Consider the following 27,358-nt stretch of genomic DNA (forward strand, 5'->3'; position numbering starts at 1 on the left):
GCATCTGTATGAATCATCATGAATATGCATGAGAATCCTCATAGCAGTAAACCCTTACAACAAAACAAGATGCAAAGTTGAATGAAAACATAGAAAAAAAAAGGTCATACAGCCATGAATGATGAAACTGCGGCATGCGAAACTGAGAAGCAAACACATTAATCAAAGAAATCACACTCGAAGCATTGGTCGCCAACACGAAACAAAGGACGAAGAAAATATCATCCATAGCAAAAGCATCAGAAAGGTTTCACTGCAGTTCAAAGGAAAGCAGAAGAGATGAAATTTAATTGATTAATATATAGGAGAAGTAGAGCATAGTAGTTAAAGAACGGTGGATCCATCGATCAAATTGGCAAGGAAGCGATGGCAAAGAGAAAAACTTTCAACCCTATTGAGTTCTAAGACGATCGACTTAGAATCCTATATTCACACGTTGTGTTTAGCCGCATCCATCCTATGAATAATCTAAATATATATTGTGTGAGTAGGTCGGTTTTATTCTAGGGCTTCAAATATCCTTATTTATTAATTTTGTTACGTCTGCAGCAACTTAACCTAATTCTTTCCCGCTCATTTGCTGTTTGCAATTTTTTAACCTAACAAATTCTATCTAAAAAAATGCATTGCACACCAATTTCATTCATATCCGCTTGCCTTTTTTTTTTGAAGAAATTATTTTCTACCATATCAATGATCACGTATGATCCTTCTATTTTATACTTTTCTTTTGGGTCAAGAATTTTACACTTTTTTTTTTGGATTTTTTTTTAATTTCATGCCTTTTTTTTGACATCCTTATTTATTAATTTTGTTACGTCTGCTGCAACTTAACCTAATTTTTTCCCGCTCATTTGCTTTATCAGGTTTGCAATTATTTAACCTAACAAATTCCATCTAAAAAAATGCACTGCACACCAATTTCATTCCTATCCGCTTGCCTTTTTTTTTTTTTGAAGAAAATCTTTTCTACCATATCAATGATCTTACGGGTTAAAGATTATTTATTGGTCTCTATTATAGTCGAAAAAACTCGTGCGACGCACGGGTCAAAAGTCTAGTAATATTCAAACCTAAATTATGTGTTAGCTAGCATCTTGGGTTGGGTTGGATTTGAATGGGTCCATACTCCATACTCCATATCATATGCGTATACTAGGGTTCCACACTTTTCTTTATTTTTTATTTTTATGTTAGATCAGGGACGGACCCAGAAATTTTAAGTAGTGTGGGCCATACATATATAACATTTCATTTCTAATACATTATAATTGTTCTATACGTTTTTTTTCTTCATATTCTTCAAACATTGAATGATTTTCTCATTTGCAATGTTAATAAAAACATCATTAGTAAAAGTAATCAGACAATTTTCTCATTTTATCATTAATCTCTCTTGCGATTTCACATCAAATTCTTGATAATATTCACAACAGAAAGAAAAAAAATTCAATTGTTGCAGTTGTCACAGTTAATATACCAACAGAAAAATAAGCACAACAAAACTAATTATATAAATTCACTCAAATAACCAAAACTCATACTCAACTAAGCACTACCAAAATAATTATATATATTTTGTGATATTAAGTTTTTAAAATAAATAGCATCTCTACCCCATACTTCTCTTATCTTTGTCGTGCCTTTTGTATATACAATCTAAAGCTACACAGACACGCAAAAGCTAATAACAAAAAAACTCTATCTACCACGAGAAAATCTTGTGTGGACCAAGACCAAGAATTTTGGTTTGGTCACACACAAAGAGAGAAGAGAGAAGAGAGAGAAGAGAGAAGAGAGAGAAAATGTAGAAGAGAGAAGAGAAGAGAGAGAAAGAGAAAATCTTGTGTGTGTGACCAAACCAAAATTCTTGGTCCTGGTCCACACAAGTGTTTCTCATCTACCACCAACACAATGGGTACTAGTTTTCTGATTTATTTGTGAAATGTAGTGAGGGCCCAGGCCCAAAGAGTGGTCTACCTGGGTTCGTCCCTGTGTTAGATCAATATAAGACTTTCACTACAAATTTTACTTTTCTTTTCTCCAAATAAAAATATCCAATCTTTTCTCCAAATAAAATATTCAATTAAAAAATCTATCACACTCTTTTTTATTATCAAGTAGCCTAATATGAATAAATGGAGAATTCATAGTTCAAACCTCTACTCTTGTATATTGCAATATCCGTACCTACCGAGTTATTTTCAATGGGAAATTTTTTTACCACTAATTGCTTTAAATTAAACATTAGTTTTTGTATAAGGTAGGTTAAATTATTTAGGTATAAACTTATACCCAAAAACAATATTATTTATGGCCAAGCTTAACTTTTTTTGTTTTGTTGAGAAAGGCCTAGCTTGACTTCATTATATTGTTGATTTCAATATTGCAAAGCATGGCGAACACAGCTCATCGGTTATTTTCAATATTTATGAATTTCATTACACCCGTTATAGCGATACTATTAGTTATGTTGGCTGTCGGAATTTTCGTTATAGTAACTTGTTCCCGATTCATCACTCACAACAACGATGTGGAGTCCCAATCAACAACAATGGTGAGGGAACTCACATGCACACACACCGAGGGCTTAGAAAAGTCCGGTGCAAACGCCATTCCCAAATTCATTTACACTAAATCTAAACGAGAGGAATCACATTGTGGCTGCACCGTTTGTTTGGATGAATTCACAGCTTCCCTCTTTGTTCCCACAGTTTCATGTCGTTTGCATCGACACTTCGCTGACTAAACAACCTAACTGCCTTCTATGTCGCTCATGTCTTCGTTGTGCTCAGTTTGACCGGTCCTCTCTACGACCTATCATGGCGGGCAGAATAGGCCCCTCCATCCATCACAACAAAATAAGTCCTTGTTGCATCTGTATGAATCATCATGAATATGCATGAGAATCCTCACAGCAGTAAACCCTTACAACAAAACAAGATGCAAAGTTGAAATGAAAACATAGAAAAAAGGGCCATACAGCCATGAATGATGAAACTGCAGCATGTGAAGGAACTGAGAAGCAAACACATTAATCAAAGAAATTACACTCGAAGCATTGGTCGCTAACGACGAAACAAATGACGAAGAAAATATCATCCACAGCAAAAGCATCAGAAAGGTTTCACTGCTGTTCAAACGTAAGCATAAGAGATGAAAATTAATTGATTAATAGATGGAAAATAGGAGAAGAAGTGCATAGTGGAATTATATGCATACCTGTTAGTTAAGGAATGGTGACACATGTTGAATAATAGATCGAATTGGCAAGGAAGGGATGGACTTAGAATCCTTATATTCACATGTTTTGTTTAGCCGCATCCATTCTATATATATATTGTGTGAGTAGGTCGGTATTATACTAGGGTTTCAAATAATATCTTATTATTATCTTATCTTATTATTATTATTATTATTATTATTATTATTATTATTATTATTATTATTATTATTATTATTATTATTATTATTATTATTATTATTATATAATCTTAATTACTAAAGCTTAACCCTTCAAGCTATTGTTGCCCTAATATTTTCTCCCCATTTTTCCCTCCACTTTTCTGAGCCATTGGATCTTGCACATTTAGGCGCCATTCAATTTTAGCCAATGATCATCTTACTTAATGCTACCCGAATTTTGTTATCAAGTTTGCTATAATTTTGGCCAGCCGAATCCTTATTTTTTAACCTAACAAATTTCATTCATATCCTCCTTTTTTTTGAATCAAATATTTTCTACACTTTTAGGTTTGCAATTATTTAACATAACAAATTCCATCTAAAAAAATACATCGCACCAATTTTATTCCTATCCTCTTGCCTTTTTTTTTTATGAAGCAAATATTTTCTACCCTAACTTACTAAAGTTTAACCCCTCAAGCTATGGTTGCCCTAATATTTTCCCCACATTTTTCCCACCACTTTTCTGAGCCATTGGATCTTGCACATTTAGGCGCCATTCAATTTTAGACATTAATCATCTTACTTAATGCCATCCAAATTTTATTATCAAGTTTGCTATAATTTTGGCCAGCCGAATCCTTATTTTTTAACCTAACAAATTTCATTCATATCCTCCTTTTTTTTTTGAATCAAATATTTTCTACACATTTAGGTTTGCAATTATTTAACATAACAAATTCCATCTAAAAAAATGCATCGCACCAATTTTATTCCTATCCTCTTGCCTTTTTTTTTATGAGGCAAATATCTTAATTACTAAAGCTTAACCCTTCAAGCTATTGTTGCCCTAATATTTTTCCCCCATTTTTCCCTCCACTTTTCTGAGCCATTGGATCTTGCAAATTTAGGCGCCATTCAATTTTAGCCATTGATCATCTTACTTAATGCCAGCCGAATTTTGTTATCAAGTTTTCTATAATTTTGGCCAGCCGAATCCTTATTATTATTTTTTTTGAATTCCTATCCTCCTTTTTTATATTCCTATCCTCCTTTTTTTTTCGAATCCTTATTTATTTTTTTTTGAATTCCTATCCTCCTTTTTTTTTTATTCCTATCCTCCTTTTGGCCAGCCGAATCCTTATTATTTTTTTTTGAATTCCTATCCTCCTTTTTTTTTATTCCTATCCTCCTTTTTTTTAAGCAAATATTTTCTACACTTTTAGCTTTGCCATTATTTAACATAACAAATTCCATCTAAAAAAATGCATCGCACCAATTTTATTCCTATCCTCTTGCCTTTTTTTTTATGAAGCAAATATTTTCTACCCTAATTTCCATGTAAACTTGGTTATCTTACTTACTAAAGCTTATCCCCTAAAGCTATCACCTTAATTACTAAAGCTTAACCCTTCAAGCTATTGTTGCCCTAATATTTTCCCCCCATTTTCCCTCCACTTTTATGAGCCATTGAATCTTACACATTTAGGCGCCATTCAATTTTAGCCATTGATCATCTTACTTAATGCCAGCCGAATTTTGTTATCAAGTTTGCTATAATTTTGGCCAGCCGAATCCTTATTTTTTAACCTAACAAATTTCATTCATATCCTCCTTTTTTTTTTGAATCAAATATTTTTTACACTTTTACGTTTGCAATTATTTAACATAACAAATTTCATCTAAAAAATATTCATCGCACCAATTTTATTCCTATCCTCTTGCCTTTTTTTTTATGAAGCAAATATTTTCTACCCTAACTTACTAAAGCTTAACCCCTCAAGCTATGGTTGCCCTAATATTTTCCCCGCATTTTTCCCTCCACTTTTCTGAGCCATTGGATCTTGCACATTTAGGCGCCATTCAATTTTAGTCATTGATCATCTTACTTAATGCCAGCCGAATTTTGTTATCAAGTTTGCTATAATTTTGGCCAGCCGAATCCTTATTTTTTAATGTAACAAATTTCATTCATATCCTCCTTTTTTTTTTGAATCAAATATTTTCTACAAATTTAGGTTTGCAATTATTTAACATAACAAATTCCATCTAAAAAAATGCATCGCACCAATTTTATTCCTATCCTCTTGCCTTTTTTTTATGATTCAAATATCTTAATTACTAAAGCTTAACCCTTCAAGCTATTGTTGCCCTAATATTCCCCCCCCCCCCCCCCCCCCCCCCCCCCACTTTTCTGAGTCATTGGATCTTGCACATTTAGACGCCATTCAATTTTAGCCATTGATCATCTTTTTGCTATAATTTTGGCCATCCGAATCCTTATTTTTTAAACTAACAAATTTCATTCATATCCTCCTTTTTTTTTTGAATCAAATATTTTCTACACTTTTAGGTTTGCAATTGTTTAACATAACAAATTCCATCTAAAAAAATGCATCGCACCAATTTTATTCCTATCCTCTTGCCTTTTTTGTTATGAAGCAAATATTTTCTACCCTAACTTACTAAAGCTTAACCCCTCAAGCTATTGTTGCCCTAATATTTTCCGCCCATTTTTCCCTCCACTTTTCTGAGCCATTGGATCTTGCACATTTAGGCGCCATTCAATTTTAGCCATTGATCATCTTACTTAATGCCAGCCAAATTTTTTTTATCAAGTTTGCTATAATTTTGGCCAGCCGAATCCTTATTTTTTAACCTAACAAATTTCATTCCTATCCTCCTTTTTTTTTTTTGAATCAAATATTTTCTACACTTTTAGGTTTGCAATTATTTAACATGACAAATTCCATCTAAAAAAATGCATCGCACCAATTTCATGCCCACCAATTTCATGCCTTTTTTATCCTTATTTATCCTTATTTATTAATTTTATTAGGTCTGCAGCAACTTAACCTAATAACTTCCCTCTAAAATTTTGCATTAGATTAGCAGCAATTTAACCTAACAAATTCCATCTAAAATGCAGCGCACCAATTTAAACTAACAAATTCCTTCTAAAATGCAGCAATCCCTAATATTTCTCATCGCTGATAAGCTTTTTATTCATATCCTGTTGTGTCATCGTTTGTATATATCTATTGTTTCTGTAGAGTTTTTTTTTTTGACAAGTTGTTGTACACTTATTAATGATATTTTTTTTTGTTACAATTATTAATGATATATTTGTACTATATTTATAAACAATAGAGGATTTTAGGCTGACTTTTGTTATTCAAACTATACCTTAAACAATTTTGTTTGTTACATTTGAAATTCATAAATATTTATGCTTATAATTTTGATCTATATAAACTTTTTTATATAAAATATCGTTCATAATCTATATGTGTTAGCGTAATAAAAAAAACGAAAAGACAGCTATGTGAATGCCCGTCTTTCCACACGTTGACATAATGTAAATCAATATTTTTCTAAATTAAAAATAAATCAAATTATTACGTGGTATATCCCATGAAAATAAAACTATCACATCCCTCCCTAAAAACAAAAGAAACAAAAAACTATCACATTCCTTAAAAAAAAAAAACTATCACATGCTTGAAAAATTCTATAAAAATCCTAACGAATCTTTTTCATTTTTATAAAGGAACGAATATCTTAATATATATATATATATATATATATATATATATATATATATATAAATGTTAGATATTCTCCAATCAACCTTAATTAACCCTAATCCCGCCCTTTTTGGCTGGTCTAAATATATTTTTTTTTAAAAATTGTTTTGCAAGGAATTGAACCAACTACCCATAACAACACCTTAGAGATTTTACAACTAGACCAATAACATTTTTATTGAAATATAGTTGCTTCTAAAATGGATATGTAATCTTAAAGGCCTTTTTTTTAAGCCACTAACACTCATTTTTATTGTGTTTATTTTCATGTTTGATTAATTTCACATAATTTAATTTATGACTTTTATTCCATGTTCATTTTTGTTGATGCAAACTAATGTTATAATTTTCTTTTTTGAGATTTTGCATGTCGATCACTCTCAAACATCGCTTAGTTTCATTGTTTATATTACTTTGAATGTAACTCTAAAATTAATAATATAGTCACTTTGATGTTTATATAAGAAACTCTACAAAACCCGTACATCGTACGGGTTAGAGTCTAGTAAAGCTTAACCCTAAAGCTATTTCTAACCCTAATATTTTCCCCCCATTTCTCCCTCCACTTTTCTGAGTCAGATCTTGCACATTTAGGCGTCATTCAATTTTAGCCATTGATCATATTTCATATTTATCTCTTCTATTTTCCGAAACAACTATTTCATATTTATCTCTTTTATTTTCCGAAACAACTATTTCATATTTATTTCTTCTATTTTCCGAAACAACTATTTCATATTTATCTCTTCTATTTTCTGAAACAACTATTTCATATTTATCTCTACTTCCGAAACAAATTGGCCCTACAACTATTTCATATATTTATCTATAACCCTATTTTTCCGAAACAACTATTTTATATTTATCTCTTCTGTTTTCCGAAACAACTATTTCATATTTATCTTTTCTATTTTCCGAAACAACTATCACTTATCCTTTATATCTAATCCTAGCAAACATGCTTACCCTAATTCTTTATATCTAATCCTAGCAAACATGCTTACCCTAATTCCCAACCCCTAACCCTACTTTTTTGGCTCCAAATCGTTCCAGACCGTTAGATCATTATAATTAGGGAGGATATAATATCAGCCGTTGATCAATTGTTACTCCTTGAAATTTGATTCACATGCTTAGGGAAACAACGAGCCTCTTTCTCTTCTCTGAAAACTTTTCATCACTCTGACCTAACCCCCTCTCTCCATTTTCTCTCACACCCATTCTCTAAGGTACCTCTGCCACCGGAATCTAGCGGATCACCGCCATTTCATCTCCGCCGCCCATGGAATCTCCCTTTCTCTCCCTCACCCTCGCCTCCTCCATCAAGATTTTGGTTGATTCCTCCGTTTCTCCCTTCTCCCTTCACAGGTCGAATCTTCCCCTCTCTCTTTCTCGATTCATTCATCATCGGTTAATTGTTACAAACTGCTATCAATTCATTTCAAACCTGGTGCTTCCTCTAAAAATCTACTCAGCTGGTTGGATTTATTCTTCCTCTATTATTTCACGGGTGTTGGTTTCTCATTTGTTTTAGATCAAGAAGGTAGCATCCATCACACAAGATGTTACTTTGTGCAAGGAAGTATTTGATTGGAAGAGATCCACGTAAATGTTCAGGTTCTCAATCTCATAAGATGTTATTTTTGTCAATCCGGAAAACATGTTTGTTGCTTTGATTGGTTTGTATACTTAATATTCCCTTACAACTTCTCAAAATGTTAACTTTGTAGCTACCACTGAGTTTTATAAATTTGGGTAATGTTTTATTTAACTGGAATTTTATATTGATTTATTAAATTGTGGTCGATAGTTAGTTTGACATTTTCTGAAATTGGTGTTGTCAAAGGATTTTCTATTGTTAGAAATGGGATAGTGCAATTATATCATCAAGGGCTGGTTTGGTCATAACAAATTATGAGGGGGATGCACTGACGTCATGGACATAATATGCATCACTTAATGATTTTTATGGTGGTTCCTAGAATTGTTTATAAGGAGTTTACTTTAAATTTTATTTTCTTCTCTCTTCTGCCAATTAAAGGGATGAATTTTCTCTATAATTTTCGTTTTGTAAACGCATACTTTATAGATTTTCTTTGGTCAAAGTTATATGACATTTGAAGGTTGATTGATTGATATGTTGAAAATATGGCTTTGGTTCTCTATAACGCCGTAATTTAAATTGATTTTATGGAGCTTAGAGAAGGGAAATAAGTCTATATAAGGTAAAATTTGTAGTTATTAATCAATTAATTGTGTAGCTGTTATACTCAATAGTCAGTCCAGACAAGGTAAAACTAAAATTAATTGATTTACTTTTATAGTTTCATTCTTTGCTTTGGTTTGTGAAGATAAACATTTAAATGATTGAAGTTGACTGACATATTATCAATATTGGCCCTTACAATGTCTGCTGAGGGAGAATGGGTGAGTTTGCTATATTTAGAAATTGAGTGATTCTTTTAATGATTGCTTCTACTTTGATGGCGTGCCTTCATTATGTTGACTCTTCACTCTGCCAATGACTCTGCGAGAAAAGTCTCAAATATAGGTTACTAGATTCAGAGGGCGATATTGGTTCGTGGGGACATGAGTATGTTAGGTAAGAATGGTTTAATTAGTTTCAAAGTTATGTACTCCCTCCATCTTAAAATTGTCTTTTCCATGCTGATTTAATTAAATTTTGGGCTGAAATATATTCTAAGAATTACCATAAATCTCTTGATAATAAAGTTTAAGCAATATGACACAAAAAACTTGAGCACCCGGTAATAGATATGTTTTCATTATAGTATTTGCTAACTTGAGATTCTAACCATAACTCTGTGTATATCTCATCAGGTATTCCACATAACCACTGCCATAGCTAAAGCTTTCAAATGATTGAAAAACAAACTAAAGTGCAACTTGCTTGAAAGGTAATCATATGATAATTATATAAAAAATGTTATTTTATAGAGATCATATGGTTATATTAAAACTATCAAACATATCCTCTACCTTATTTTTTATATGCAGTTTGTTGGTATTATTTGTTTTACATGCCTTGCCCTCAAAATTTTATTGACATTGCTTTTATGGAAGGGCACGACCTTGATTGACATCTCTCTAGAGTGTGTATGTGAAATAAATTGCAATATGTACACAACTATATCAATTTCTCTTTGACGATTTTATCAACAAATCTTAAGTATCAGATTTTAAGAGCTATAACTATAGTGTTTTATATCTAACATGCTTTTAATTTCTATTGGGCATTGAGGTGGCTGCTCGATCATAATGAAGTGGAAGAGTAGGAGATCGAGTGATGGTTGGCAGAGCTTCTTGAAATTGGAATAGGAGGGAGTGAAGACCGCGGGGGTTCACCGGCATTCATGAAAGCAGAATCTCGGCTTATTTGGTATATATTATATTGATAAATCTCAATTATAGATGAAGTATACACTTCTTTTAGTTTTGCTTTGAGAGAAAAATAGGTTGCTTTTGTAAGTGTCTGGTAGAAGTGATAGGATCATATTATATTTGTTTATCTCTTAAAACTCTTTCTCTTTTGAACCACTATCAATATTTTGTTTTACCGAGTGTATATTTTGATCATCTACCTTCACATGATAAGGATTTGTGGACTTGGTTCATAGTAAGACTATTGGATTCCTGTCATGTGAAAGTTGTAGACTACTTCAATTCAAGCTACTTCCAAAGCACCATCATTTTCAAGTTCCAAGGAACTCATCTCTATTTTATAAGGTCATTCCTTGAGGTCTTTATTATAACCCGATTGTTGTGCATGGAAATTTAATTTACTTTTGGAATGCAAAGGTAATGTGCATTCTTTGTTAATGATTGTTGCTTAGATTTTCAAATTATTAAAATCATGTTTCTTAGTTCGATTGTGTTATACATGTACTTCAATTTTTCTTTTGATTTAGTGAATGATGAAATTTGGTGAGAATTATTAACTTAAAGTTTCTGCTGCTATCTTAATGCTATTCTCATACCTCAATTTTTTTTTTTTGTAAGTACATCTCATTTTTTTGCCATTCATATAAACTTCATCGTCTCATTTTGTTTTTCCTTCCTCTCTACTTGCTAACAATCTTCATTTTTGTTTTAATATTATGAAGTTTTGGCTGTGATTTTTTTATATATTGAAGGGGGCTTATATTAATTATTGCTCAAATATGTTCATACTGTCTCAATTATTCTATTGAAGCATTTATGATGATTGATAATGTGTTTTTTTGGTGCTCCTATTTTTCTGGTGTATATGGAACACTAAGGCACTGAATTTTTTGAATAGGTGAAGGCAGATAGAGAAAGGTAGAGGTGGATGTAATGTTGTTCTATGGTTTGTTCTTCTCCAATGGAGGAGGTAATCACGGAGCATCTGGATTCTTCCATGCCTCGAGATAGCATTACTGCGACAATTCAATTTCAAACGTTGAGGTGATGCTTAGATCTACTTCTCTTATGAAATCAGATTATTCACTATGAGAAATGATTCATACTTAGTACTTTCTGTGCTTTTATTCATTTGCATCCTTATTGATTTTTTTGATTGATTCTAAATTTCTTTCTGTATTTTTTTCCCCTTATTTTTTGCACTCTCTTGATATTTGTTTCCTTTTCTTTGGGAAGTATGTTATGTCTTGAATTGTTCTTAAAGAATCTGATTGAATTTATGCAAAATCACATCTATGTGTCTTTTGACCATTTTATGACATATCTATTGATCTAAAATTGATACTTTGATTATCTATTTTTTGCAGGTTTCAGTGGTTTTTCGGTAGCCAAATTCAATATAGTGAAGATTAAAAAAAAAAAATTATATTATAGCTTGAAAGAAAAAATGTACAATTGAAAGAAAAATGATTATCTCAGATTTTTTTAGGAGTTATTGATATTGAGATCTGCAAAGTAAATTGTCTACACAGAGTGTCTAAAGAATTACAATATATTTTTGTTTATTGGTGCAAGTATAGTGTCATAGTGGATCTCATGATATATGTGCAGGGTGTCTAAAGAAGTATGTGTTAGTACAGGTAATTGTTGAACTGATAATGAAGAAGTATTCCGCAATTTGTAATGAGTCCTGCTGTCTGACTGCTATGCTACTTTGTCAATTAAATAGGTAATTGTTGAACCGATAATAAACAGAATTTGACATTATTTCTTTTTTTCTCCAAGCCTGCAAATGATAACTTTATTTGTTGATGTGTTTGTCCAGGTCAAGTTCAGTATGTAGCATAAGTTATTGGCTGTTTGTGCATCATTCAGAATCAATTTTCTAAGGTACCTTCTGCTAAATCGAATGGTAGATATTGAATGGCATATTACTTACTGTAGTTTTCAAATATAATAGGCAGATTGTATATTAAAGCATGTTAATGTTAATGGTTAAATAGGTATGTTGCTGTTGACACCATTGCCTCTAATTGGATTTCTCTTTGGTTGTTGTTGTAGTGCAGATGAATTGGGAACCAATTGACAGGACTTTCATGCCACTGTTGTTACAAGAAAAAACCCACAGCTTATGAGATTGCTATCTGTTTAATGACTTTGAAAATTTAATGTGGATAGGCCTCCCATGTTCAAAGTCTATGTTTCATTTGTTAGAGGCAACATGTCTGTCTTTGATCTCATGAAGTTGTTTTTTGCTATAAGTATTTCCTAATTAGGTGTATTGGAAGACTAATTTATGACCCCATTAATGCATTCTGATATGTTTCAATATTAACTGCATCTGTTTACTATTACTATGTGCATCTCATAGCAGGTTTATTGGGACCTAAGTGAGCATGTTTTCATGAAAAATCCTTCAATACATGTATTCCAAGTCTATATAATGACATGGTTGATGCATTATGTTATGCTAAATTGTGAAAGGCACATGTTCACCGTTATTAAGTGCCGTATTTAGTTATTACAATCCTTAACGTGCAATCTTAAAAAGTTGTGTATCCAATAGAAAGTAGATCGTGGCGTAATCACGTACTTTAATCACACTCACATTAAGTAGACAGTGTCAATTTCTCAAATAACAAATACGATTATTCTTTATTTTTTAAGTAATAATGTTTTAAACTATATATGACCCGTGCGGCAGCACGGGTAGACGAACTAGTTATTCTTAAAGCTTATTACGTCTTGCTATTGTTTAACCTAGATTTTTCCCTCTAATCACCCATCATTAAATGCTAAAATGTAACCCTAAAAAAAATTCCCTCCTTTAAATGTGCAATTTGAAATTCAAAAATTCCTTGTATCCCTCCTTCTGCTTTTTAAAATCGGAATTTTTAATAGCTTGACTATAGTTGTGACCTTTCCTATTCTAATGCCACATTTAGTGCATTCTTTTATGAAAATTGTAACCGCTTTCATTGTTAAACAACATAAAACGTGCTAATTTTCTAACTTTTAGAATATCAATTAATGCACTATTAGTTTATGTGTTGTAATTCAAGTCACTACTATTTCCCATACAGCCTCTTCTCTTATCTTCTACTACTATATACATACACGTATTCCATCTCCAACCTTCAATTGTTTCATGTCTCAAACATTCAGCTATTCTTCTCTCTCTATTTTTCAAGCTTCATATTTATGCTATTCTTCTCAATGGTATACTTGCTGAACAAAAACATTGGTTATTCCATTGATAAATGATGATAATGGTGATGAAGAATGTTAGTGCAAGCTGATGAGGATTGAGATAAAAAAGCAAAGGTCTACCATGGATTTAGAATATATCAGTTTTGCAAAGTAAAGAGGCTTGAAGATTGTGAGAGGTTTTATTTTTATTTCTACAAAATATTTATAACAGGGCTTTTTGCTTAAATATTTAAGTATTTATATGTTAACTAGCATGGACACCCGTGCCAAGCACGGGCTAGAATGTCGTTATATTTGATGGAGGGAATATTGTGATGTATCAGGTGTTACTTAAAATTTTAGATGGAGTTTTGGTTGTATCATTATCACTTGTGTGGTTTCTCTTTATCCAAATTGTCGATCTACATCAACGTAGGCTCCCACAGAAAGCCCAACGGTGGTATCACATCCGGGTTCGACGTTGTGGGGGATCGAGAGTTGTTCTTGGTGGTGGACTACAGACACAAAGATCCTAACACTTAATGGAGAGATGTTAATGTCTCAAGTGTGAGTTAAAATTCCGTATTGTATGCAAGAGTAGATGTGAGAAACATATAAGTGAAATGACTCATATACATAATGCCTTAAGACTTTGAAAGAAGATAGGATGTGAATCTCTATTCTGTGATTGATCTTAGCTTAATGTGATAATACAATCCATTGTAGGATCCTAGCCTAATGTGATGATTTGTTTCGTTATTTTTTGAGTGTCATTTGTTTAATTTTTCATCTTAAATTTTAGTTTTTGAATGTGATTAGCTTTCATGCACAAAAAAATAAGCTTTGTCATTTCAAATTCCTTCACTTATGGTATTTCATGGGATCTTGCAATGGAAAAATGTATATGTATGATGAGTTGACAAAATACATATTCGTTAGACATTTTAAATAGATGTACATATTTTCAATAAATCTAATATTTTGGTAGCATAATTGCCCAGTATATTCAACTTCTTCAACAAATCCATAAAATCACCAGCAATTCATTATGTTTCTTATGCTCTCATGAATAAAACGCACACTCCTTATTTTTTTTCTTTTTTCATTTCTATCAAGTTCAAATTCATTTTTAATCTTCTTTTCTTTTATAATTTACTTTATCTCTTCTCATGAAAGAAAGAAACAAACACCCCTCTATGAAACTACCGCCAACCCACTTTTTTTTACCATGTCGTGTCTCTGACCTTATGTGATATCTCACCAGATCACATACAAAATAGTCTCACGCTTAAGGGAGAGATGTTTATGTTTCATATGTGAGTTAAACTTGTGTGCAATAATATACATTGAGTAACATATAAGCAATAAGAACAATATACCTAATGTCTTAAAATTTTACGCAAAGATGTGATGTCAATCTCACTTGTGGAGTTTCTCATAGTCAAATGTGATGGTCCAACCCATTGTAGACTCCCTCAGAACTCTAAACATTATAGTGAGTTAAACTTGTGTGCAATAATATACATTGAGTAACGTATAAGCGAGAAGAACAATATACCTAATGTCTTAAGATTTTACGCGAAGATGTGCTGTCAATATCTCTTGTGGAGTTTCTCATAGTCAAATGTGATGGTCCAACCCATTGTAGACTCCCTCAGAACTCTAAACATTAATTTTTTTTTCTTTTTTAGTTTTTGAATTTCATTTGTTTAACTTTTTATATCAAGTATAAGTTTTTGGATGTCATTTGCTTTCATACAATTTTTTTATCCAATCAATATTATATCAAATACCTCCATATTTGGTCTTTGGGTGAACGAACATGCGAATGGAAAAATACAAATGTGTTATGCTAAATTGAAAAAGTACATGATTATTAAACATTTTATAAAGATATGGCGTTTTTTTAACCGAGTCTATTTTTTGGTGAAATATTTACTCTTAAATTTCCAACACTTTTTAACTGACCCATAAAATTGTCAGTAACTCGCTATATTTCCGATACTTCCATGGACAAAACACACACTATTTTTTTCCCTTATCATTTCTTTCATGTTCAAATTTCTTTTCATATTCTAATTTAATTTTATTGTTGCTAAATTTATTTCTCTCGTTTCATGAAAGATGGGAACACAAACTTCCCTCCGCAAAAACACCATTAATCCATTTTTTTTAACCATGTTGTGCCTTCGCCTAACCTTATTTGACTATCAACAAATTACAGACGCATTGAGCGTCTCACACTTTAGAGATATATGTTCATGTGTAAATTGTGACTTAAAGTTCCACATTATTGGATGCCAAAGTAGACGTTGAGAAACATATAAGTAAGATGACCAATACACCTAATGCCTTAAGGTTTTGGATAATGATGTGATGTCAATCACAATTGTGTGGTTTCACTTAGCCTAATGTGATAGTCCAACCTACTGTAGACACCCTTAGAACTCTCAACATTACGATAGACGGTTTCGTTAGTTTTGGGATGCCAATTATTTAATTTTTATATCAAATTTATGTTTTTGGGTGTTGTTCACTTTCATGCAATATTTTTTAATCAATCTCTAAGATATTAAATTCCTTATCCTTTGATCTTTGGTGGAATTTAACCATAGATAAACACTTAAGTGTTATGCTGAGTTAACAAAATATGTGCTTAGTAAATTCTTTATATGTTGTTGCGTTTTTTTACCCGGATCTAACTTTTTGGTAAATTAGTTTTTTTAACGCAATCTAACTTTTTGGTAAATTAATTACACAAAAATCTTCAACTCCTTCAACAATTTCATAAAATCACGTGCAACTTACTTCGTTCTTTATAACCTCATGGACAAAATACACAATTCTTATTTTTTTTAACCGGTATCAGTTCTCTCAATCTCAAATTTATTTTTCATCTTCTAATTTCTTTGATCTCTTCTCATGAAATAAAGGAACAAAAACACACTTTTAGTAAATTACCATTAATCTACCTTTTTGATCATGTTGTACATCGGTTTGACCTTATTTGGCTATGTCGCGTAATTACGGACACAGAGAATGTCACACTTGAGGGAGATATGTTATCGTGTAAAATAAGAGTTAAAGTTCTACACTGAAAGGAATAGTAGATATTGAATAAGATATAAGTGAGATGACTCACAAACGTGTGCCTAAATAATTTTTGAGAAATTGTGGTGTCGATATCATTTGTCTAGTTTTTTTTAGCCTAATGCAAAGATACAACCCAATGTAGGTTACACTTGCAGTCCCGGAATTATGATGATTTGTTTTGTTAGCTTTTGAATGTCATTTGTTTAATTTTTTATGTTAAATATTATATTTTGGAAGTCGTTCGCTTTCATGCAATTTTTATTTGTCAAGGCGATAACTTTTTTTTATTTAACCTCTATTATTTTAAGTTCCTTGACTTTTAGTCTTTAGTGGGATATGACAAAGGAAAAACGTTTATGTGTTATGCTGAGTTGAAAAATACATGTTTATTGTACATTTTAAATTGATGTGACATTTTTAATGAGTCTAATATTTTTGGTAGAATAATTACTCAGTAATATCCAACTCCTTCAACAAACTCATAAAACTACCCACAACTCACTCGTTTTCCTTGTCATTTCTTTCTAGTTCGAATAATTTTTCTAATTTAATTTCTCTCTTCTCATAAAATAAATGACAAAAAAAAAACACATCTCTATGAAACCACCACCAAGCCACCTTTTTTACCATGTTGTGCCTCTGGCCTTATTTGAATATTTCATCATATCATAGACATAGAGAGTCTCACGTTTAAGGGAGAAATGCTAATTTGTCATGTGTGAGTAAAAATTCTATATTTCCAGCAAGATTTGATATTTATGAACATATAAATGAGATGAGTAATATACATATTGTCTTAAGGTTTTGGATGAAAATGTGGGGTTTCTCATTTTGAAATGCAATACCTTGGTATATGTTCCTCATCAATATTATTGGACATCCAACTTTAAATCTTAATTTGTGGTTTGAAATATGCAACTGTTAATATCATTCAAGAACTCAATTGAATACCATTTGCTTTGTAGCTTTTTATTTTGGTCAGATTGACAAACCAAATCAAAGCTAATATTTTCCTTCTCGTTTTCTGGAAACAACGATAGAATAATATTGTTAAAGTGCTCAAATGGGTCCAAAGTTTGAGCAAGTATCCCTCGCTCTTGATTTTTTTGGAGATCTATATATTTTCCAAATTATTTGGATAAAAAAAGTCAATAAGGGAACACAATGAATAAGTTTGATCTAACCCACTTGTTTTGGCCTGGGACTACTTTTAAGGTCTCGTGTTTGATTCTCTCTGCTGCCTTCATATCAATTTTAAGGTCTCGTATTTTCTTTTCAAATCCATGTATCAATGCTTCATTGATTTTCAATGGAATATTGAAGGATGAACCGGTTGTACGAACACCTAGAATTAACATGTAAGCTATGACCCTAGGAAAAAATGGTCAAATTGATAATAGATTAGAGCCTCGTAAGTATGTGGATAGCAGTTCAATTTCTGCCTCATGTGTATGGAAAATATTCGGATGAGATGAGAGAACTCGTCTTATGTATCCCACAGGTTTTCCAACTAAGATTAGTCACTGCTAAGCGGTGATGTAAGCTTTATACCAATTTCATGATAACTCGAAAAAATATCAAATATAAAATTAGTTACCAAACTTAATTGATACATTTAATTAGTATATCTAATAAACATTAAAAATCAATATTTATTATTATTAATAATAATATAATAATAATAATAACAATAATATTTAAAAATTGATAATTTCAGCAAGCATTTATTTTGTATTATTTTCGACCAAAAATTTTCATCAATAAGTTAATCGATTGTTAGAGCATCCACAATGGACCTCTCCTTTTGGTTGCTTAAATGAGTCTCTATGTACATGTCACTTGCTCTTATAATTAATACTTAATAAGATTTAATCTTTCAAACTCTAGGAGTATATATGTTACCTAAATAACTCAAGGACTTTCTCTTAGTTCGTTCCTTTTATTTTTCTTTTGGTTTTCTTTACTTTTTATTTTTTTGTTATTTACTTTTTTCTTGGTTTGGTGTTTGCCCCTCAGCTTTTTGCTTAGCTTTATTGAGAAGGTTTTGGTCCATCCCCAACTCCTTTTGTTCTTGTTTCCTTTTATTTATGCATTTATAAAGTGATGCAGCTGGTTAATTGAACCCCATTTAACTAAAAAAATAAAAAATCTCTCAAACTCAACACTTCAAAAAATATTAAATGGGTCTTAGTAATAAATAATTGTTGTGCATTTTATATTAAATGTGTAGTTTTTTAATAAATAATAGTTGTTTTCAATAAGAAGTTATTACTTTCAGTTGCTTTAACATGTGCAATATTGCATCTAAAAACCCATAGGTCTAGCCACTGTATATGTTCTACACCTAATTTTCTAGTACTATCTAGTGGAGGTTCGGTTTAAAATTAACATAAAAAAAAATACACATTTGTTGGCTAGTGCCCCTTTTAAAATAGATATATTTTGATTAATGTGTATATACACTCTTTACAACTTTGTTTGTATGAGAGGTAGTACAATACATATATTATTGAGTAAACGTGTTTTATTCAAAATATTGATTGTTATAATGATTTTTTTAAATTACCATTTACATGCTCTTCAAAGTCAAATGAGGTTTGGGTTTTATCATTTTTTAAAAGTGAAAACGAACCAAACTGAATCGATGGTGTACGGTTTGGTTCGACCAAAACTGCATTTAAATAAAAGAGGAATTCCCTCAAAAAAAATAAAAGAGGAAATTTTTTTTCTTCAAATGTTTGTATTTATTTAATACTGAAAATAAAATATATGAAATTCCGTGAGAACACATAATTCAGAAATAAAGTTGCAATAAAAATTTAGATTTTTTTAGCAAAATTCAAAAATAATCATAGTAATAAAATTCAGAAAAACTTTTGCAACGTAAGAATCTAGAATATGTCAAAAAAGAAACTTAAGAATCCAGAAGAGAAGCTGCAACAAAGAAAAATGAAACCCTAATTCAAAATTCTTATAATGTAACACTAATCCAAACAACACAAAGAAGAAAAATAAACAAAAGCCTTAAAAAGACTAAAATACACACTTATTACATATAATTTGTGGTATAAAATGAGTAAATGACAAATTACCAAAAAAACTAAAGTTTGGCCCTGACAGTTAATATAGGATGCGCGACCTTGAACTGAATATATAGATAGGAAACTACTTTGTTCTCAATATTATAAAGGTCTCTGCAAAATAATGAACACGTTGTAAACAAAACCGATAAAAGAAATTTCAATAATGTTGAGTTTCCTCCCAATTAGAAGAAACACAACCAAACTGGAAGGAATTAAAGTCGATTAAACTCGTGCGACGCACGGGTCAAAAGTCTAGTAATATTCAAACCTAAATTATGTGTTAGCTAGCATCTTGGGTTGGGTTGGATTTGAATGGGTCCATACTCCATACTCCATATCATATGCGTATACTAGGGTTCCACACTTTTCTTTATTTTTTATTTTTATGTTAGATCAGGGACGGACCCAGAAATTTTAAGTAGTGTGGGCCATACATATATAACATTTCATTTCTAATACATTATAATTGTTCTATACGTTTTTTTTCTTCATATTCTTCAAACATTGAATGATTTTCTCATTTGCAATGTTAATAAAAACATCATTAGTAAAAGTAATCAGACAATTTTCTCATTTTATCATTAATCTCTCTTGCGATTTCACATCAAATTCTTGATAATATTCACAACAGAAAGAAAAAAAATTCAATTGTTGCAGTTGTCACAGTTAATATACCAACAGAAAAATAAGCACAACAAAACTAATTATATAAATTCACTCAAATAACCAAAACTCATACTCAACTAAGCACTACCAAAATAATTATATATATTTTGTGATATTAAGTTTTTAAAATAAATAGCATCTCTACCCCATACTTCTCTTATCTTTGTCGTGCCTTTTGTATATACAATCTAAAGCTACACAGACACGCAAAAGCTAATAACAAAAAAACTCTATCTACCACGAGAAAATCTTGTGTGGACCAAGACCAAGAATTTTGGTTTGGTCACACACAAAGAGAGAAGAGAGAAGAGAGAGAAGAGAGAAGAGAGAGAAAATGTAGAAGAGAGAAGAGAAGAGAGAGAAAGAGAAAATCTTGTGTGTGTGACCAAACCAAAATTCTTGGTCCTGGTCCACACAAGTGTTTCTCATCTACCACCAACACAATGGGTACTAGTTTTCTGATTTATTTGTGAAATGTAGTGAGGGCCCAGGCCCAAAGAGTGGTCTACCTGGGTTCGTCCCTGTGTTAGATCAATATAAGACTTTCACTACAAATTTTACTTTTCTTTTCTCCAAATAAAAATATCCAATCTTTTCTCCAAATAAAATATTCAATTAAAAAATCTATCACACTCTTTTTTATTATCAAGTAGCCTAATATGAATAAATGGAGAATTCATAGTTCAAACCTCTACTCTTGTATATTGCAATATCCGTACCTACCGAGTTATTTTCAATGGGAAATTTTTTTACCACTAATTGCTTTAAATTAAACATTAGTTTTTGTATAAGGTAGGTTAAATTATTTAGGTATAAACTTATACCCAAAAACAATATTATTTATGGCCAAGCTTAACTTTTTTTGTTTTGTTGAGAAAGGCCTAGCTTGACTTCATTATATTGTTGATTTCAATATTGCAAAGCATGGCGAACACAGCTCATCGGTTATTTTCAATATTTATGAATTTCATTACACCCGTTATAGCGATACTATTAGTTATGTTGGCTGTCGGAATTTTCGTTATAGTAACTTGTTCCCGATTCATCACTCACAACAACGATGTGGAGTCCCAATCAACAACAATGGTGAGGGAACTCACATGCACACACACCGAGGGCTTAGAAAAGTCCGGTGCAAACGCCATTCCCAAATTCATTTACACTAAATCTAAACGAGAGGAATCACATTGTGGCTGCACCGTTTGTTTGGATGAATTCACAGCTTCCCTCTTTGTTCCCACAGTTTCATGTCGTTTGCATCGACACTTCGCTGACTAAACAACCTAACTGCCTTCTATGTCGCTCATGTCTTCGTTGTGCTCAGTTTGACCGGTCCTCTCTACGACCTATCATGGCGGGCAGAATAGGCCCCTCCATCCATCACAACAAAATAAGTCCTTGTTGCATCTGTATGAATCATCATGAATATGCATGAGAATCCTCACAGCAGTAAACCCTTACAACAAAACAAGATGCAAAGTTGAAATGAAAACATAGAAAAAAGGGCCATACAGCCATGAATGATGAAACTGCAGCATGTGAAGGAACTGAGAAGCAAACACATTAATCAAAGAAATTACACTCGAAGCATTGGTCGCTAACGACGAAACAAATGACGAAGAAAATATCATCCACAGCAAAAGCATCAGAAAGGTTTCACTGCTGTTCAAACGTAAGCATAAGAGATGAAAATTAATTGATTAATAGATGGAAAATAGGAGAAGAAGTGCATAGTGGAATTATATGCATACCTGTTAGTTAAGGAATGGTGACACATGTTGAATAATAGATCGAATTGGCAAGGAAGGGATGGACTTAGAATCCTTATATTCACATGTTTTGTTTAGCCGCATCCATTCTATATATATATTGTGTGAGTAGGTCGGTATTATACTAGGGTTTCAAATAATATCTTATTATTATCTTATCTTATTATTATTATTATTATTATTATTATTATTATTATTATTATTATTATTATTATTATTATTATTATTATTATTATTATTATTATTATTATTATATAATCTTAATTACTAAAGCTTAACCCTTCAAGCTATTGTTGCCCTAATATTTTCTCCCCATTTTTCCCTCCACTTTTCTGAGCCATTGGATCTTGCACATTTAGGCGCCATTCAATTTTAGCCAATGATCATCTTACTTAATGCTACCCGAATTTTGTTATCAAGTTTGCTATAATTTTGGCCAGCCGAATCCTTATTTTTTAACCTAACAAATTTCATTCATATCCTCCTTTTTTTTGAATCAAATATTTTCTACACTTTTAGGTTTGCAATTATTTAACATAACAAATTCCATCTAAAAAAATACATCGCACCAATTTTATTCCTATCCTCTTGCCTTTTTTTTTTATGAAGCAAATATTTTCTACCCTAACTTACTAAAGTTTAACCCCTCAAGCTATGGTTGCCCTAATATTTTCCCCACATTTTTCCCACCACTTTTCTGAGCCATTGGATCTTGCACATTTAGGCGCCATTCAATTTTAGACATTAATCATCTTACTTAATGTCATCCAAATTTTATTATCAAGTTTGCTATAATTTTGGCCAGCCGAATCCTTATTTTTTAACCTAACAAATTTCATTCATATCCTCCTTTTTTTTTTGAATCAAATATTTTCTACACATTTAGGTTTGCAATTATTTAACATAACAAATTCCATCTAAAAAAATGCATCGCACCAATTTTATTCCTATCCTCTTGCCTTTTTTTTTATGAGGCAAATATCTTAATTACTAAAGCTTAACCCTTCAAGCTATTGTTGCCCTAATATTTTTCCCCCATTTTTCCCTCCACTTTTCTGAGCCATTGGATCTTGCAAATTTAGGCGCCATTCAATTTTAGCCATTGATCATCTTACTTAATGCCAGCCGAATTTTGTTATCAAGTTTTCTATAATTTTGGCCAGCCGAATCCTTATTATTATTTTTTTTGAATTCCTATCCTCCTTTTTTATATTCCTATCCTCCTTTTTTTTTCGAATCCTTATTTATTTTTTTTTGAATTCCTATCCTCCTTTTTTTTTTATTCCTATCCTCCTTTTGGCCAGCCGAATCCTTATTATTTTTTTTTGAATTCCTATCCTCCTTTTTTTTTATTCCTATCCTCCTTTTTTTTAAGCAAATATTTTCTACACTTTTAGCTTTGCCATTATTTAACATAACAAATTCCATCTAAAAAAATGCATCGCACCAATTTTATTCCTATCCTCTTGCCTTTTTTTTTATGAAGCAAATATTTTCTACCCTAATTTCCATGTAAACTTGGTTATCTTACTTACTAAAGCTTATCCCCTAAAGCTATCACCTTAATTACTAAAGCTTAACCCTTCAAGCTATTGTTGCCCTAATATTTTCCCCCCATTTTCCCTCCACTTTTATGAGCCATTGAATCTTACACATTTAGGCGCCATTCAATTTTAGCCATTGATCATCTTACTTAATGCCAGCCGAATTTTGTTATCAAGTTTGCTATAATTTTGGCCAGCCGAATCCTTATTTTTTAACCTAACAAATTTCATTCATATCCTCCTTTTTTTTTTGAATCAAATATTTTTTACACTTTTACGTTTGCAATTATTTAACATAACAAATTTCATCTAAAAAAAATTCATCGCACCAATTTTATTCCTATCCTCTTGCCTTTTTTTTTATGAAGCAAATATTTTCTACCCTAACTTACTAAAGCTTAACCCCTCAAGCTATGGTTGCCCTAATATTTTCCCCGCATTTTTCCCTCCACTTTTCTGAGCCATTGGATCTTGCACATTTAGGCGCCATTCAATTTTAGTCATTGATCATCTTACTTAATGCCAGCCGAATTTTGTTATCAAGTTTGCTATAATTTTGGCCAGCCGAATCCTTATTTTTTAATGTAACAAATTTCATTCATATCCTCCTTTTTTTTTTGAATCAAATATTTTCTACAAATTTAGGTTTGCAATTATTTAACATAACAAATTCCATCTAAAAAAATGCATCGCACCAATTTTATTCCTATCCTCTTGCCTTTTTTTTATGATTCAAATATCTTAATTACTAAAGCTTAACCCTTCAAGCTATTGTTGCCCTAATATTCCCCCCCCCCCCCCCCCCCCCCCCCCCACTTTTCTGAGTCATTGGATCTTGCACATTTAGACGCCATTCAATTTTAGCCATTGATCATCTTTTTGCTATAATTTTGGCCATCCGAATCCTTATTTTTTAAACTAACAAATTTCATTCATATCCTCCTTTTTTTTTTGAATCAAATATTTTCTACACTTTTAGGTTTGCAATTGTTTAACATAACAAATTCCATCTAAAAAAATGCATCGCACCAATTTTATTCCTATCCTCTTGCCTTTTTTGTTATGAAGCAAATATTTTCTACCCTAACTTACTAAAGCTTAACCCCTCAAGCTATTGTTGCCCTAATATTTTCCGCCCATTTTTCCCTCCACTTTTCTGAGCCATTGGATCTTGCACATTTAGGCGCCATTCAATTTTAGCCATTGATCATCTTACTTAATGCCAGCCAAATTTTTTTTATCAAGTTTGCTATAATTTTGGCCAGCCGAATCCTTATTTTTTAACCTAACAAATTTCATTCCTATCCTCCTTTTTTTTTTTTGAATCAAATATTTTCTACACTTTTAGGTTTGCAATTATTTAACATAACAAATTCCATCTAAAAAAATGCATCGCACCAATTCCATGCCCACCAATTTCATGCCTTTTTTATCCTTATTTATCCTTATTTATTAATTTTATTAGGTCTGCAGCAACTTAACCTAATAACTTCCCTCTAAAATTTTGCATTAGATTAGCAGCAATTTAACCTAACAAATTCCATCTAAAATGCAGCGCACCAATTTAAACTAACAAATTCCTTCTAAAATGCAGCAATCCCTAATATTTCTCATCGCTGATAAGCTTTTTATTCATATCCTGTTGTGTCATCGTTTGTATATATCTATTGTTTCTGTAGAGTTTTTTTTTTGACAAGTTGTTGTACACTTATTAATGATATTTTTTTTTGTTACAATTATTAATGATATATTTGTACTATATTTATAAACAATAGAGGATTTTAGGCTGACTTTTGTTATTCAAACTATACCTTAAACAATTTTGTTTGTTACATTTGAAATTCATAAATATTTATGCTTATAATTTTGATCTATATAAACTTTTTTATATAAAATATCGTTCATAATCTATATGTGTTAGCGTAATAAAAAAAACGAAAAGACAGCTATGTGAATGCCCGTCTTTCCACACGTTGACATAATGTAAATCAATATTTTTCTAAATTAAAAATAAATCAAATTATTACGTGGTATATCCCATGAAAATAAAACTATCACATCCCTCCCTAAAAACAAAAGAAACAAAAAACTATCACATTCCTTAAAAAAAAAAAACTATCACATGCTTGAAAAATTCTATAAAAATCCTAACGAATCTTTTTCATTTTTATAAAGGAACGAATATCTTAATATATATATATATATATATATATATATATATATATATATATATATAAATGTTAGATATTCTCCAATCAACCTTAATTAACCCTAATCCCGCCCTTTTTGGCTGGTCTAAATATATTTTTTTTTAAAAATTGTTTTGCAAGGAATTGAACCAACTACCCATAACAACACCTTAGAGATTTTACAACTAGACCAATAACATTTTTATTGAAATATAGTTGCTTCTAAAATGGATATGTAATCTTAAAGGCCTTTTTTTTAAGCCACTAACACTCATTTTTATTGTGTTTATTTTCATGTTTGATTAATTTCACATAATTTAATTTATGACTTTTATTCCATGTTCATTTTTGTTGATGCAAACTAATGTTATAATTTTCTTTTTTGAGATTTTGCATGTCGATCACTCTCAAACATCGCTTAGTTTCATTGTTTATATTACTTTGAATGTAACTCTAAAATTAATAATATAGTCACTTTGATGTTTATATAAGAAACTCTACAAAACCCGTACATCGTACGGGTTAGAGTCTAGTAAAGCTTAACCCTAAAGCTATTTCTAACCCTAATATTTTCCCCCCATTTCTCCCTCCACTTTTCTGAGTCAGATCTTGCACATTTAGGCGTCATTCAATTTTAGCCATTGATCATATTTCATATTTATCTCTTCTATTTTCCGAAACAACTATTTCATATTTATCTCTTTTATTTTCCGAAACAACTATTTCATATTTATTTCTTCTATTTTCCGAAACAACTATTTCATATTTATCTCTTCTATTTTCTGAAACAACTATTTCATATTTATCTCTACTTCCGAAACAAATTGGCCCTACAACTATTTCATATATTTATCTATAACCCTATTTTTCCGAAACAACTATTTTATATTTATCTCTTCTGTTTTCCGAAACAACTATTTCATATTTATCTTTTCTATTTTCCGAAACAACTATCACTTATCCTTTATATCTAATCCTAGCAAACATGCTTACCCTAATTCTTTATATCTAATCCTAGCAAACATGCTTACCCTAATTCCCAACCCCTAACCCTACTTTTTTGGCTCCAAATCGTTCCAGACCGTTAGATCATTATAATTAGGGAGGATATAATATCAGCCGTTGATCAATTGTTACTCCTTGAAATTTGATTCACATGCTTAGGGAAACAACGAGCCTCTTTCTCTTCTCTGAAAACTTTTCATCACTCTGACCTAACCCCCTCTCTCCATTTTCTCTCACACCCATTCTCTAAGGTACCTCTGCCACCGGAATCTAGCGGATCACCGCCATTTCATCTCCGCCGCCCATGGAATCTCCCTTTCTCTCCCTCACCCTCGCCTCCTCCATCAAGATTTTGGTTGATTCCTCCGTTTCTCCCTTCTCCCTTCACAGGTCGAATCTTCCCCTCTCTCTTTCTCGATTCATTCA

General features: G+C 31.4%; 1 long non-coding RNA gene across 3 annotated transcripts; it reads left to right on the plus strand.

Moving 5' to 3' along the window:
• Positions 1 to 7,968: 7,968 nt before the first annotated feature.
• Positions 7,969 to 12,729, plus strand: LOC146937143 (uncharacterized). 3 transcript variants are annotated; one of them, XR_015030852.1, is made up of 8 exons: positions 7,969 to 8,360; positions 8,527 to 9,594; positions 9,834 to 9,910; positions 10,255 to 10,392; positions 11,293 to 11,438; positions 11,762 to 12,123; positions 12,220 to 12,284; positions 12,461 to 12,729. It is a non-coding gene; the product is annotated as an uncharacterized LOC146937143 (long non-coding RNA). The 3 variants fall into 3 exon arrangements; XR_015030851.1 differs by having other exon boundaries at positions 7,969 to 9,594; XR_015030853.1 differs by having other exon boundaries at positions 7,969 to 9,594; positions 12,035 to 12,123.
• The last annotated feature ends 14,629 nt before the right edge of the window (positions 12,730 to 27,358 follow it).

This window comes from Medicago sativa, chromosome 3 (assembly GCF_051527215.1).
Source record: "Medicago sativa cultivar Bolivia chromosome 3, Bolivia_mono, whole genome shotgun sequence".
Classification (NCBI taxonomy): domain Eukaryota; kingdom Viridiplantae; phylum Streptophyta; class Magnoliopsida; order Fabales; family Fabaceae; genus Medicago; species Medicago sativa.